Source organism: Rutilus rutilus, assembly GCF_951802725.1.
Source record: "Rutilus rutilus genome assembly, chromosome: 23".
In the NCBI taxonomy this organism is placed as follows: Eukaryota; Metazoa; Chordata; class Actinopteri; order Cypriniformes; family Leuciscidae; genus Rutilus; species Rutilus rutilus.
The window spans coordinates 22,574,526-22,588,770 of NC_140233.1; the positions used below are offsets into that span (position 1 = coordinate 22,574,526).

Here is a 14,245-nt window from a genome sequence, read left to right on the forward strand (position 1 = left end):
AATTATGCAACACTCTTTACAGAAAACATATCCCACGGTTATGGATAAACTCACAACGTCATCATCAAGTCCTGTGCTGGGCACATTGGGCAACAAGTGTCCTCCAACGTATTCGATCCGTGGCCAAGTTCTTCACATCTTCCCATTGGACTCTGACATTCTTCAGATCTTCGTGAAACATCTGTCTCCGTGTCTTCCTTGGTCTTCCCTGTCTCCTGCATCCTCCTGGTGGTGTCCACTTCATCACTGTGTTTGGGTGTTGTTGTTTGGGCATGTGTAGGATGTGTCCAGCGAGGTGCACCCTTTGCTCTGTCTCAGTTTCTGAAAGTCTTCATGTGGAGTCCCACTCCTCCTCAGGATCTCTTTGATATATGCAGAACCAATGTTGAATATAGTGATTTATCTTTTTCCATATTGTTAAAGCATTTTGTTTTCTCTTTTCAGCTTCATAAACTGTACTTGATTTCTGCCTAATGCCTTTATAAAAAAGGGTCAGTGCACATCAGGTGTTTTGCTAAAGGACATATTCATTGCATAGTTACAATAAAAGTGACCAATAATCACAAGGATATAGAATGAAAGTTGAGAATGTAAAATGTTGTGCTTATGTTTTTGCCTATTTGTTCTTTAAAGCGACGAAACAAATGTATTTTCACATAACAAAGTTGAATCTCATCTTTTGGTTTGTAAATATATAACTTCATCATAGCAATTTTTTTTACGTTATTGTACTATGTGTCACTATAATAGATTGCCCCTGTGTCTGGATATTTTTAATTAACTGATTTTTATACTGTTGTGCAGTAGTTTTGGCGCTACATTTGTCTTTAAACAGTTTGACATTAAATATTGGAATAAGCTTTCAAAATTGTGTCCATTGTGCTTTTGTTACATTTATTTGAATATAATTGATATATCTTTGACTTTGACTATACATACACTGTAAATGTTAGAAGCACTTTAGTAGGCCTACATGCAATTATCTTTAATTAAAATACTGCAAAACTACCCCTGCTGTAGGACATTGCTTAGAAAAAAGTTTCTCTTTCAAATGTTTTTATGCATCAGTCTAATCAAATGAGCAAATTTGTGTCATTGATCATGTGAACTCGTTTTTGGATGGTAACCACACAAAGGAGTCTTTTGTTTTTAAATATGAGCTTTATAATTTAATTAGAAATAATACATGTTTAACAGCCTAAATATTAAATATTTATCTATCCCTGCAGCCGGAACCAGAAGAGATCTGTCATCATTTGCCATAAATGGGCATGTAAGTGTGACGCATTTGTTCAGCTGGGTTTTTATTGGCTGTGACTTTATCGCAGAACTCGCTGTGATTGGACAATCGTTCAACCCATATAAACTGGCGCTTCATGTTACAAAGTATGGTTTGGTGTTATTATTACATTAGTTATACATTAAGCTAACTATAAAGTGTCTCTATAATGTGAGAAATTACTCCTTTACCGAGATCATAACCCTAACCCTAAGCATGTCTGCACATTTCAATGAACTACAGGACAGTGTTTCCTGTTCCATTGATAGAATGACAGAGATATGTGGGTAATGTAGTATAAAACGTTTAGTAATAAAACAATAAATGTTAAATAAATAATATATTTAATGGACAACTGGATATCTTCATTGTGCAAACCTTTATGACATATATGAGGGACAGGCTAAAATTTGATATTTTACTGTGAGCACTTTAAAAATAACCTCTATGCCAGCTTTCCATATATATCTGAAAACTGTGGCCAACATTATTTATTATACATAGCATAAGCAGTCGTCCTGCCGATTTTCTCTTTGATACACTAAACCGGACTTTGAGTTACAGCCATTTGAAATGTGCATTTGTTTGCTCTTCTGGGGGCCATTGCTGGGCCGTACAATCTACACAGATCTACACACACTATTACTATTACACAAGGATAATGCACCATTCAGTAAAACAACAAAAAAACAGTGCCAACATTTCCTTTTCACCCCCTCTGATTGCTGCTTATATGCCTGACATCAGTGATATATGCTTTCATTCGAAAAGCAGTTGTAGATGTACTAGAATGATCAACATGGATCATCTTCAATTAAGCGTTAAGTATTTATAACAAGATAGCCACTGCAGCCTCTTGTTATTCACATAGCTTCCTTTTATTTCACTGCAAACTGGCATACATGCAAGTATGTGCAACTTTTGTTGCATTGTTGTCCCAGATGTCATTAACCAGATCTACATTTTTTTATGTCCCAAGTAAAAGAATCATGGTCATTAATTATATGTAGTAATTTATAAGTTATTAATTATATGTAGGCCTAGTTATTTTTTAATTAATTAAACTAAAAAAATAAGAAATTAAACTTTCTCAAATAAAAATGTCTATTTACTGTACCAAACACCACTTTCAATACACAATAGTCACCATACTTTATTAAACAACACTTTATTGGAGGACAAAGCATAAAGTTAATAAAGTAGCATAAAGACAAATGAGATTCAAGATAAATAAAAATGTGTCTTCAAAAATACATTAACATCATAATAGTCCATTCACAGCTGCTGAAGCCATAAAATTAGTGCCAGAGAATCATATTTAGTCACCTACAGAAAACAGATTTGATATTGTGTTGGGAAATAATGATTCATTATCACAGCTAAACTGGTTTCTTGTTCTTCCCTGTACATGTCTCTATCGTGTTCGTGTTCTAAACAGTTTGTTCAGTTGAAGAACAGAAGATGTGATCACTGATGTGGTGTAGCTTTTTCTCAGCCAGAGGAAGAAGTCTCAACATCCCATTGTCAGGCATTCTCCAGTCCTGGTCTGAAAGTAAAACAGAAAACAGAAACCATTCAAATGAAGTTGTTTAATGGATAGTCAGGTCAGCTTATGTTCTGCATGATTTAAAGCAGTGATGGTTTAGCTCCGACCTCAAACCCTCCTGCCTATTGTCTAGAAATAAACCTGAAGACTTTGGTTAAAATTTTCAGATGTGCTCGATTAGGGTTGGAGGTTAACTCTTAACTAACCTCAAAAAGTAGAATGCAAAGGGCCAGAGTTGCCTGTTCCTTACATAAATTTACAAAGCAGCAGTCAGTACATTATATAATATACACATTGAAGTATTATATATATATATATATATATATATATATATATATATAAAATATAATATTGGAGCACATAATATAAGCTAAGTACTGAACAAAAACAGTTTTACCCATATCAACAGCAACCTATTTTAAAAGATTTTTAAGAAAGGCATGGTCTCTTTTGAGCCTTTGCCAGTGATGCTTGATTTCTTTCCAGACAACATACTCTTCTGTCATTTGTTTCAAGAGCTTCACATGATCAAAAACCAAGTGAAAACCTGTACAATGTAAAATTGTCAACATCAAATTATGTACTACATTTTACAGCATTGTTTCAATACAAGACATACCAATGGACTCACGCACTTCTCTGTCTTTGTTGGGCACCAGATGTTCCTTCCTCACCCGAAACAAAGGACTTATTCGATTAGCTTGCGTTGATATAAGGACTGGTCTTCCTTCTCTGCTGTAAAACAAGAAAGTCTCGACTTACTCTATGTGCAATTACTATTGTTCCTGAAACATAAATTAAGACAGTATTAAATAAGTTAATTTACCATATGATTCAGGAGAGAACATTTGATGAGTAAATACTGATTGCAGTATTCTAGAAACTTCACCTGGGAAGGGCTGATCACGGCAAGATTCGCTGCGAGTCACTAGTAGCTCTGGTAATGGTTGGCTCTTAAAAGAGCTGTTGAGTTTGAAATTGGTAGAGCTTTAAAAAAAAAGGACTAAGTAATCCTGCAAAACAGAAAGGAAGGTCATTTTAATACATTACTTGCAAATAGTCAGTTTATAACTGTATGATATGTTTTCTGTAAAGAGTGTTGCGTAATTAAATGTTAAAAGCATTTTTATGTTATAAGTTCACTGATATGTGGGCATTTCTATGAATAAAAGTATGTCTTTAATAGCAAGCAATAATCATATGAAAATGATTTACATGCAAACGGGACAGTTATCAGCAGTTTAACTGATCTGATTATGACAAAATAATCGAGATTCTGATGTCATGTGACAAGTCAGATAAGCTTTTGCACTCTTGCAAACAGAGGTAGGTTATGAGGTGTGGAGAGACATCATGTATCACTGGAACATGAACAGACGGGGACCAATTTGCAATTAATATAAACTTTCTGACAGTGTGTGGGACATCCGACAACTTTCCAAGAAGTGGCGCAACTGATTTACAAATATCGCGATAAATATGTACAGGAATTGAGGCAGTAGCCAATGACAGCACTAGGAGTAAAAGCTGCAGGATTGTACGAGTATACAAATATACATATTTGTATACTCGTACAATCGAGTATCATACGAATTTGACAACTTGTTAAATCTTGTGAATTATTAAGACTTTCAGACTATGTTTGTACTGATTGGGCTATGGGTTTTGTGAGAAAAGTTTTAAGAAACATCAAATGCTTGATAAAATGTTTGATTTAGGGTTAAAACCAACACATACATACCATTGTGAATATTTGCCTTTGCAGCTTTCCGTCTCCTCCGTTTACTTCTCCTCAAACAATAATGGGCTGACTGAGTCTGAAAGGCCCTTTTGGTCTTTCCAGCTGTAAAAAGAGAAAAGAAAATATCATTATGTATAATATATAGGATTATTTAAAGGAAAAAGTACTGATTTACCTTACAAATATTGGATGTTACATTATAAAGCATTAAAAGCATGGCAAGTGTTGTGGTTAATATGCATTTACAACAAATATCACTTTAAAACTATCAATACAGAGGTAAAAGCATAGTAAATTTTGTGATTACTGTCCTTTACTACACCAATCACAGTAAAACTAAGGTTACTGAGGTTTAAAGCATGGTAAGTTTTGTGGTTACTGTCCTTTTACCACACCCTATCACAGTAAAACTAGGGTTACTGTGGTAAAAGCATGGTAAGTGTTGTGGTTACTGTGCATTTACAATAAGTATCACATTAAAACTACCAATAGTGTGGTAAAAACATGGTAAGTTTTGTGATTACTGTCTTTTTACTACACTTATCACAGTAAAACTAATATTACTGTGGTAAAAGCATGGTAAGTGTTGTTTTTACTGTGCTTCTACTACAAATACAACTTTGGAACTAATTGTACTATTTTTCATCTGATATGAATATCTAGGCCTATAGCACGTCACGTGACAGGCAGTGTTTAATCACCCTATTTTGAATTAGAAAGCAATGAAGCAAAGTCTCCGTGGAAATGGCAGATATAATGGCAGATTAATATCGACAAATAGAAAATACATTATATCACACATTATTAGGACAGCGTATTTAGGTATTTATTTACTAGGCTACTTACCAACAGCTGACACACGTGAACTGATGCCAAATATCGCGATGTGTTCGGAACGACACTTCTTCAGCGCGATTTCCTACTGATAAAATATCATTTTAAAAATATCAATAAACAGCAAAGCAATCCAGCTTCCCTGGCAATGAGACCGAAATAATAACATAAAAAAATATATACATGAACCACGATAAGATAAGATATCGTGAATAAATGTTGATTAAACAGCTTCTCTGCTGCAGCCGACAGGCAGAAATAATCGAGCTGTGATCACGAAAGACGAAAAATAACTAAATAAACGTGTCCGTGGCACGAATCAATAGATTAAATTACGTGACCATATCACGAACGTTGGAATTATCCGTGGTCTCACCACAGACTCAATCCGTGCTCCTATCACAGATTTTAGATCTGACTATAGCCAAGCAAGCAATAGGTGTAAAACGCCATCAGACTGGATTTTATGATGACAGGACAAGACAAAATTGCAACACAGTCGACACAAAGCTTTCAAGTGTCTAAACAAGTGAGCAACATTACAACATCCAGTGAGTGAGGTCAGGTTGTTGAGGTCCGTGGTGCCATCACGGGACTTCAGTTAGGCTAACAAAATCAGACTGAATTTTTATGATGGCAGGACAATGCAATAGCTACAATAACAGAGAGGTTAAAGTCTTTATGGTATTTGGTGTTGGAAAAGAAATAAATACTTAAAATGTTGTGTTTCCAAATGAGAAAGCACGTCCGTTGAGTGAGATCTGTTCTCTGTCATTGAAACGGGTATCCGTGTGTGGACCACGGAAGATGAGTGTGACCCCCAATTTCCACCGGCTGCGTTACGGCTCCGGCACGGCGGCGGAGTCAATAGGTTTCCATTAAAGTCAATGAGTGTATTTCCACTGAATGCGGTACAGCTGCGTTCCGACTCCGGCGATCCGCAGCCCTCCGGAGCAGATACGCAGAGCTTCTATTTTTGCCGGATGCCGGAGAGCTCCGCAGCAATTCAGCGCTTATATCGCGCGATCATACGTGAATTTGCGAGATCTCGTGGGTCCTTGTGACTTCAGCTGTCAGTCATGACCGCAGCCGTTCCGCAACAAATACGGACCTGGTGGGTATTGACGGACGACGGAACACGGAGCTGTCACGCAGCGGAGCCGTTCCGCAGCCGTTCCGCATCTGGTGGAAATTGGGGGTCATTGACTTGCGCGTTGGAGTTATCCGTGGTCTCACCACAGACTCACTCCGCGCTCCTGTCACAGATTTTAGATCTGATTATAGCCAAGCGAGCAATAGGTGTAAAACGCCATCAAACTGGATTTTATGATGACAGGACGAGACAAAATGTCAAGTTAATTACATGCCATTGCAACACAGTCGACATAAAGCTTATAAGTTCCTGAACAAGCCAGCAACATTACAACGTCCATGAGTGAGGTCAGGTTGTTGAGGTCCGTGGTGCCATCACGGGACTTTGATTAGGCTAACTGAAACAAACCGAAATTTTATGATGACAGGACAATGCAATAGCTACAATAACAGTCAGGTTAACGTCATTATGGCATTTGATGTTGGAAAAGAAACAAATACTTCAAATGTTGCGTTTCCAAATGAGAAAGCACGTCCATTGAGTGAGATCTGTACTCCATCATTGAAACGGGTATCCGTGTGTGGACCACGGAAGGTCAGTGTGATTGACTTGCATTGGAGTAATATCCGTGGCAGCATCACGGAATTTGGGGCGATTCCGTGATGGCTACACGGATTTTGAGTTAAGGGCCCGTGGACATTTCACGGAATCCTGTGAGACCAGGTTGGAAAAACAGCAGGCTCCTGCGCTGGGGCTGCGCACGAGATGGCAGGAAGCGTTCGTCGAGCTTGCTTTTCGAACGAACGTCCTGCCTATCCTCTGGCCACTCAATTGAAAGTCTGTCAACAGCTCTAGTAATAACATCAAGCAATTCTTCAAACGCATGAGACTGAGGTGGCGAATCCTCAGACTCAGCATCAATACTCACAACATCCAACTCCTCAGAGCTGGAAAGTTGCAGTACTGGTGCCTCCATCGGGGGGGAAGAAACCGCCACGCGTGCTTCCACACCCTGATGAGAGGCACTGGATCTGTCAGTAAGAGGCTGAGATAAGGCAGAGCCCGTCTCAACATCCACTGACAGATCAATTTGCGAACCCCAGGTCTGAGATCGCCGCCGAGCCTCAGCCGCGGCGGGACCCGAGCCCTGGGGAACGTGGTCGGGATTGAACCGAGCCAAACGGGATCGGAGCGTACGCAATGGAAGCGCACAGCAATGCACACAGTCACCACCCTCGAGTGCTGACTGGGCATGCTCCTCTCCCAAACAAACAACACAAAGAGTGTGTGTGTCACCTCCCGTTAAATAACGCGGGCAGGGATGGACACACTCTATACTGCTGCTTGCTCGCCATACTGAATAATATATATATAGATATATAGACAGTAGGGGTGTGACGAGACGCTTACTCCACGAGACGAGACGAGACACGAGATTGGGTTCACGAGAACGAGACAAGACGAGATTTTTACACAATTTTTAAGAAATCCTCAATGATGAAATATATGAATGGAAAATAGTCTTTTATTCAACTGAAAATCACAAAATGCAAAACAATTTAGGTTCATTTTGAAATCAACTTGTAATGAATGTTATTTTACTTCTATTTTAATGAATTCTATGCAGTAAAGGACATGCAAACACTGCAAAATGTTTTGCTATAAACTCTACTGTCTGGCTTCTCCCCTGTACGATTTCACATGAGAAATCTAACTCCTTTCCACAAATCGAACATAAAGAAAAATAAAACAGTATAAATAAAATAAATATAAATAACTGAAATAACACTTTAAATGCAAACAGTAAGTGTGTATCCATAATCAAAGTACTGCTCTCTCAAAACTACAAGTTCAAACAGAAACATTTTTTTTTTCAAGCATGAAAAAGACATAAAATTAACTACACAGAACAGACTAAGATTTTGGTCATGTTCTTTTTCAAGAATATAAGCATGTCGACGATTTCTGGCAGCATTTGAGACCTTTGGGCAGTAGCTAACTAGGGCTGCACGATATGAGGAAAAGCTGCGATGTGCGATAACATTGTTTAATATTGCGATGTCGATATGACTTGTGATATGTGAATGTTAGCTATACTGTTCCCATGTCTTAGTGCTTTAATAGGTTCTTTGCGCGATAGGTCAAATGTTTATTACCTGCCTGGTTCAGATTACACTATTTTAGCGCGATTTTGGCACGATCCGTTTCGTGGAGATTCGTAAAGGACAACGGGCGTCGGGACGCAAGATTCGATCGTTTCATTTCGAATAGTGTGTCATAGTGGGCGACAACCTACGCGTCTGCGATGCTCCAGGACATCATGACAGAAAGACTAGCATGTTTAACTTTAACGGTCCTCCACGACGGGTTGAGTGTGAGCGTGAGTGAGAGTGCGAGCAACAGTGAGTGTGCGTGTGTGCGCCCGCCAGTGAGCGTGTGTGTGTGTGTGTGTTCGCGCGCGAGTGAGTGAGCGAGGGACAGTGAGTGTGTGTGTGTGATTGGCCCGGCACACAAATGATTTAAAAGTGGCAGGGACATCTTCAATAGGCTACTAATTTCACCCTCACTCACGAGACAAAGTTTTACCTCGACGAGAAATCTCGTCGCGTTTTAATCTCGCGAGATCTCGTAACACGAGATCTCGTCACACCCCTAATAGACAGACAACACCAAATAAACGGACAGATTCAACACAGAGCGCAACTGAAGACTCAGAAAGCTTTCGTTTTCTGTTTCGGGCCGGCTTTTATAGCTTCCTGGTACGTGACGTCACCCGCCTCTGACGTTCCGCCACACCATTGGACTGATTTTACATGTGCTTCAAGACGTCATCACGCAAAGCGTTCCCCATAGCGTGATTCTCGACGCAACGGGAGTTCCCTTGAAAGGGAACTGATTTTTTCAGTAGAAAGGGTCTATAACTATATATAGTTTAAAAACTTTTGAGGAAACTTTGACCAGAAATAAGTTCAAAAGGTCAGATATGGATATCTACATAGCTTAAGAACTATTAGAAGGAGTCTATGAGTATGTATAGAAAGTCCAAGATCGAGGACTCTTTGGCCATACATATATTCCTTGGGTCAAATGTGGACTTCTGTAAGGCTGATTTGACATCAGAAGGAGTCGATGACTTTATATAGTTTAAAAACTTTTGAGGAAAATCTGAACAGAAATAAGTTCAATAGGTCAGATGTAGACATCTATGAAGCGTCGGAAGGAGTCTATGAGAATGTACAGAAAGCCCAAGACCGAGGACTCTTTGGCCATAAATATGTTCCTTGGGTCAAATATGGACTTCTGTAAGGATGATTTGACATCAGAAGGAGTCGATGACTTTATATAGTTTGAAAAATTTTAAGGACACTTTGACCAGAAATAAGTTCAAAAGGTCAGATATGGACATCTATATGGCTTATGAAGCATCAGAAGGAGTCTATGAGAATGTATTGAAAGCCCAAGATCGAGGACTCTTTGGCCATAAATATGTTCCTTGGGTCAAATATGGATTTCTGTTTGACTGACGTAACATCAGAAAGAGTTAACGAGTATATATGGAAAGGTCAAGTTTCAAGTACTCCTTGGCCAGAAATAAATTCAGTATGTCAAATATGGACTTTTGTCATGAGGATATAACATCCGAAGATATCAGTCTGAATGTATAGGGTTAATCTTTTAGGACTCTTTGGCCATACATATATTCCTTGGGTCAAATGTGGACTTCTGTAAGGCAGAAAAATTTTGAGGAAACTTTGACCAGAAATAAGTTCAAAAGGTCAGATATGGACATTTATATGGCTTATGAAGCATCAGAAATATGTCCCTTGGGTCAAAGGGGGACCTGTGAATAGCTGATTTATGATCAGATAGAGTTTATAACTTTATATCGTTTAAAACTTTTGAGGACCCTTTGACCAGAAATAAGTTCAAAAGGTCAGATATGGACATATATATGGCTTATGAAGCATCAGAAGGAGTCTATGAGAATGTATAGAAAGCCCAAGACCGAGGACTCTTTGGCCATAAATATGTTCCTTGGGTCAAATATGGACTTCTGTAAGGATGATTTGACATCAAAAGGAGACGATGACTTTATATAGTTTGAAAAATGTTGAGGACCCATTGACCAGAAATAAGTTCAAAAGGTCAGATATGGACATCTATATGGCTTATGAAGCATCAGAAGGAGTCTATGAGAATGTATATAAAGCCCAAGATCGAGGACTCTTTGGCCATAAATATGTTCCTTGGGTCAAATATGGACTTCTGTAAGGATGATTTGACATCAGAAGGAGTCGATGACTTTATATAGTTTGAAAATTTTAAGGACACTTTGACCAGAAATAAGTTCAAAAGGTCAGATATGGACATCTATATGGCTTAGGAAGCATCAGAAGGAGTCTATGAGAATGTATAGAAAGCCCAAGATCGAGGACTCTTTGGCCATAAATATGTTCCTTGGGTCAAATATGGATTTCTGTATGACTGACGTAACATCAGAAAGAGTTAACGAATATATATGGAAAGGTCAAGGTTCAAGTACTCCTTGGCCAGAAAAAAATTCAGTATGTCAAATATGGACTTTTGTCAGGAGGATATAACATCCGAAGATATCAATCTGAATGTATAGGGTTAATCTTTTAGGACTCTTTGGCCTGAATTATGTACAGTAGGTCAAAAGGGGACCTCTGAATAACTGATTTTTTCATTAGAAAGGGTCTATAACTATATATAGTTTAAAAACTTTTGAGGAAACTTTGACCAGAAATGCATTCAAAAGGTCAGATATGGATATCTACATGGCTTAAGAGCTATTAGAAGGCGTCTATGAGTATGTATAGAAAGTCCAAGATCGAGGACTCTTTGGCCATACATATATTCCTTGGGTCAAATGTGGACTTCTCTAAGGCTGATTTGACAACAGAAGGAGTCGATGACTTTATAAAGTTAGAAAAATTTTGAGGAAACTTTGACCAGAAATAAGGTCAAAAGGTCAGATATGGACATCTATATGGCTTATGAAGCATCAGAAGGAGTCTATGAGTATGTATAGTAAGCCCAAGATCGAGGACTCTTTGGCCAGAAATATGTTCCTTGGGTCAAAGGGGGAACTGTGAATAGCTGATTTATCATCAGAAAGAGTCTATAACTTTATATCGTTTAAAAACTTTTGAGGACCCTTTGACCAGAAATAAGTTCAAAAGGCCAGATATAGATATCTATATGGCTTATGTAGCATTAGAAGGAGTCTATGAGTATGTATAGAAAGTCCAAGACCGAGGACTCTTTGGCCATAAATATATTCCTTGGGTCAAATATGGACTTTAGTGAGGCTGATTTAGTTTGAAAATTTAAAGTGAAAAATTTTAATTGAAAATAGTTTGAAAGTTTGAAAATTTGAAAATTTACTTTGACCAGAAATAAGTTCAAAAGGTCAGATATGGACATCTATATGGCTTATGAAGCATCAGAAGGAGTCTATATAGAAAGCCCAAGATCGAGGACTCTTTGGCCAGAAATATGTTCCTTGGGTCAAATATGGATTTCTGTATGGCTGACATAACATCAGAAAGAGTTAACGAGTATATATGGAAAGGTCAAGTTTCAAGTACTCCTTGGGCAGAATAAATTTCAGTATGTCAAATATGGAATTTTTTCAGCCTATCAAAAAGAAGATAAACTACTTCATGCAATGAAAAGATTAAATGAGTGATGCAATGATGATGTTTCATCGTTGATGAATTATTACATCTAACAATATCAGTTTGATATTTTATGCAGTGGAATGTAACTCCAAAACTGGTATCTCTTCAACGCACATCAGAATGAGATAGTTACTGTATGTTTGCAATGCACTCATAGCTTATATGTTATTACTCAATGCACAAGGTTTGATCGTGTGTGAAATGCAATGCAACAGCACAAATTGTATTTCCTGAAAGCACAACGCGATGAGTTTTGGAATGATTTAGTTCTGGTGTGCAATGCAATGCAAGAAGTGCATAGCCTATATGTTATTCTTCAATGCACAACGTTAGATCGTTTGTGCAATACAATGAAACAACACACATGTTATCTCTTTAATGAACACGGGTTTGAGATAGTTATGGTGTGCAATGCAATAATAAGTGCATAGCCTATTATGTTATTCTTCACTGCACAACGTTAGATCGTCTGTGCAATGCAATGCAAGAAGTGCATAGCTTATATAATATTATTCAAAGCACAACGTTAGATCGTTTGTGCAATGCATTGCAACAACACATGTTATCTCTTTAATGAACATGGGATTGAGTTAGTTCTGGTGTGTAATGCAATGCGAAAAGTGCATAACCTAGCAATGCAATGCAATGCACCATGTTATCTCTTTAATGATGCAAAAAGTGCATCGCATATGTTATTTTTCAATGAGCAACGTTAGATCGTTTGTGCAATGCAATGCAATGCAACAAACACATATGTTATCTCTTTAATGAACATGGGAATTAGTTATTTGTGGTGTGCGATGCAATGCGAAAAGTGCATAACCTATATGTTATTCTTCAGTGCACAACGTTAGATCGTTTGTGCAAGACAATGCAACATGTTATCTCTTTAATGCACATGGGAAGGAGTTAATTCTGGTGTGCAATGCAATGCAATGCAAAAAGTGCATAAGCTTTGGTTATTCTTCAGCGCACAACTTTAGATCGTTTGTGCACTGCATTGCAACAACATATGTTATCTCTTTAATGAACATGGGAATGAATTAGTTCTGGTGTGCAATGCAAGAAGTGCATAGCCTTTGTTATTCTTCAATGCACAAAGTTTGTTTGTGCAATGCAATTAAATGCATTGCAACAACACATCTTATCTCTTTAATGGACATGGGAATAAGTTAGTTCTGGTGTGCAATGCAATGCAATGCAATGCAAGAAGTGTTATTCTTCAGTGCATAACGTTAGATCGTTTGTGCAATGCACTGCAACAACACATCTGTTATCTCTTTAATGAACATGAGAATGAATTAGTTCTGGTGTGCAATGCAATGCAAGAAGTGAATAGCCTATATGTTATTCTTCAATGCACGACGATAGATCGTTTGTGCAATGCAGTGCAACATGTTATCTCTTTAATGAACATGGGATGGAGTTAGTTCTGCTGTGCAATGCAATGCAAGAAGTGTATAGCATATATGTTATTCTTCAATGCACGACGTTAGATCGTTTGTGCAATGCAGTGCAACATGTTATCTATTTAATTAACATGGGAAGGAGTTAGTTCTAGTGTGCAATGCAATGCAAAAAGTGCATAAGCTTTATGTTATTCTTCAGTGCACAACGTTAGATCGTTTGTGCAATGCAATGCAGCAACACATATATTATCTCTTTACTGAACATGGGAATGAGTTAGTTCTGGTGCGCAATGCAATGCAATGCAAGAAGTGCATAGCCAATGTTATTCTTCAGTGCATAGCGTTAGATCGTTTGTGCAATGCACTGCAACAACACATATGTTATCTCTTTAATGAACATGGGAATGAGTTAGTTCTGCTGTGCAATGCAATGCAAGTGTATAGCCTATATGTTATTCTTAAATGCACGATGTTAGATCGTTTGTGCAATGCAGTGAAACATGTTATCTATTTAATGAACATGGGAAGGAGTTAATTCTAGTGTGCAATGCAATGCAATGCAAAAAGTGCATAAGCTTTATGTTATTCTTCAGTGCACAACGTTAGATCGTTTGTGCAATGCAATGCAGCAACACATA

At 38.0% G+C, this 14,245-nt stretch overlaps 1 long non-coding RNA gene across 1 annotated transcript; it reads right to left on the reverse strand.

Moving 5' to 3' along the window:
* Positions 1 to 3,475: 3,475 nt before the first annotated feature.
* LOC311282628 lies at positions 3,476 to 4,688 on the reverse strand. The gene is made up of 3 exons (XR_014625967.1): positions 4,567 to 4,688; positions 3,715 to 3,838; positions 3,476 to 3,557 (listed from the first exon to the last, which is right to left on the reverse strand). It is a non-coding gene; the product is annotated as an uncharacterized lncRNA (long non-coding RNA).
* Positions 4,689 to 14,245: the final 9,557 nt, after the last annotated feature.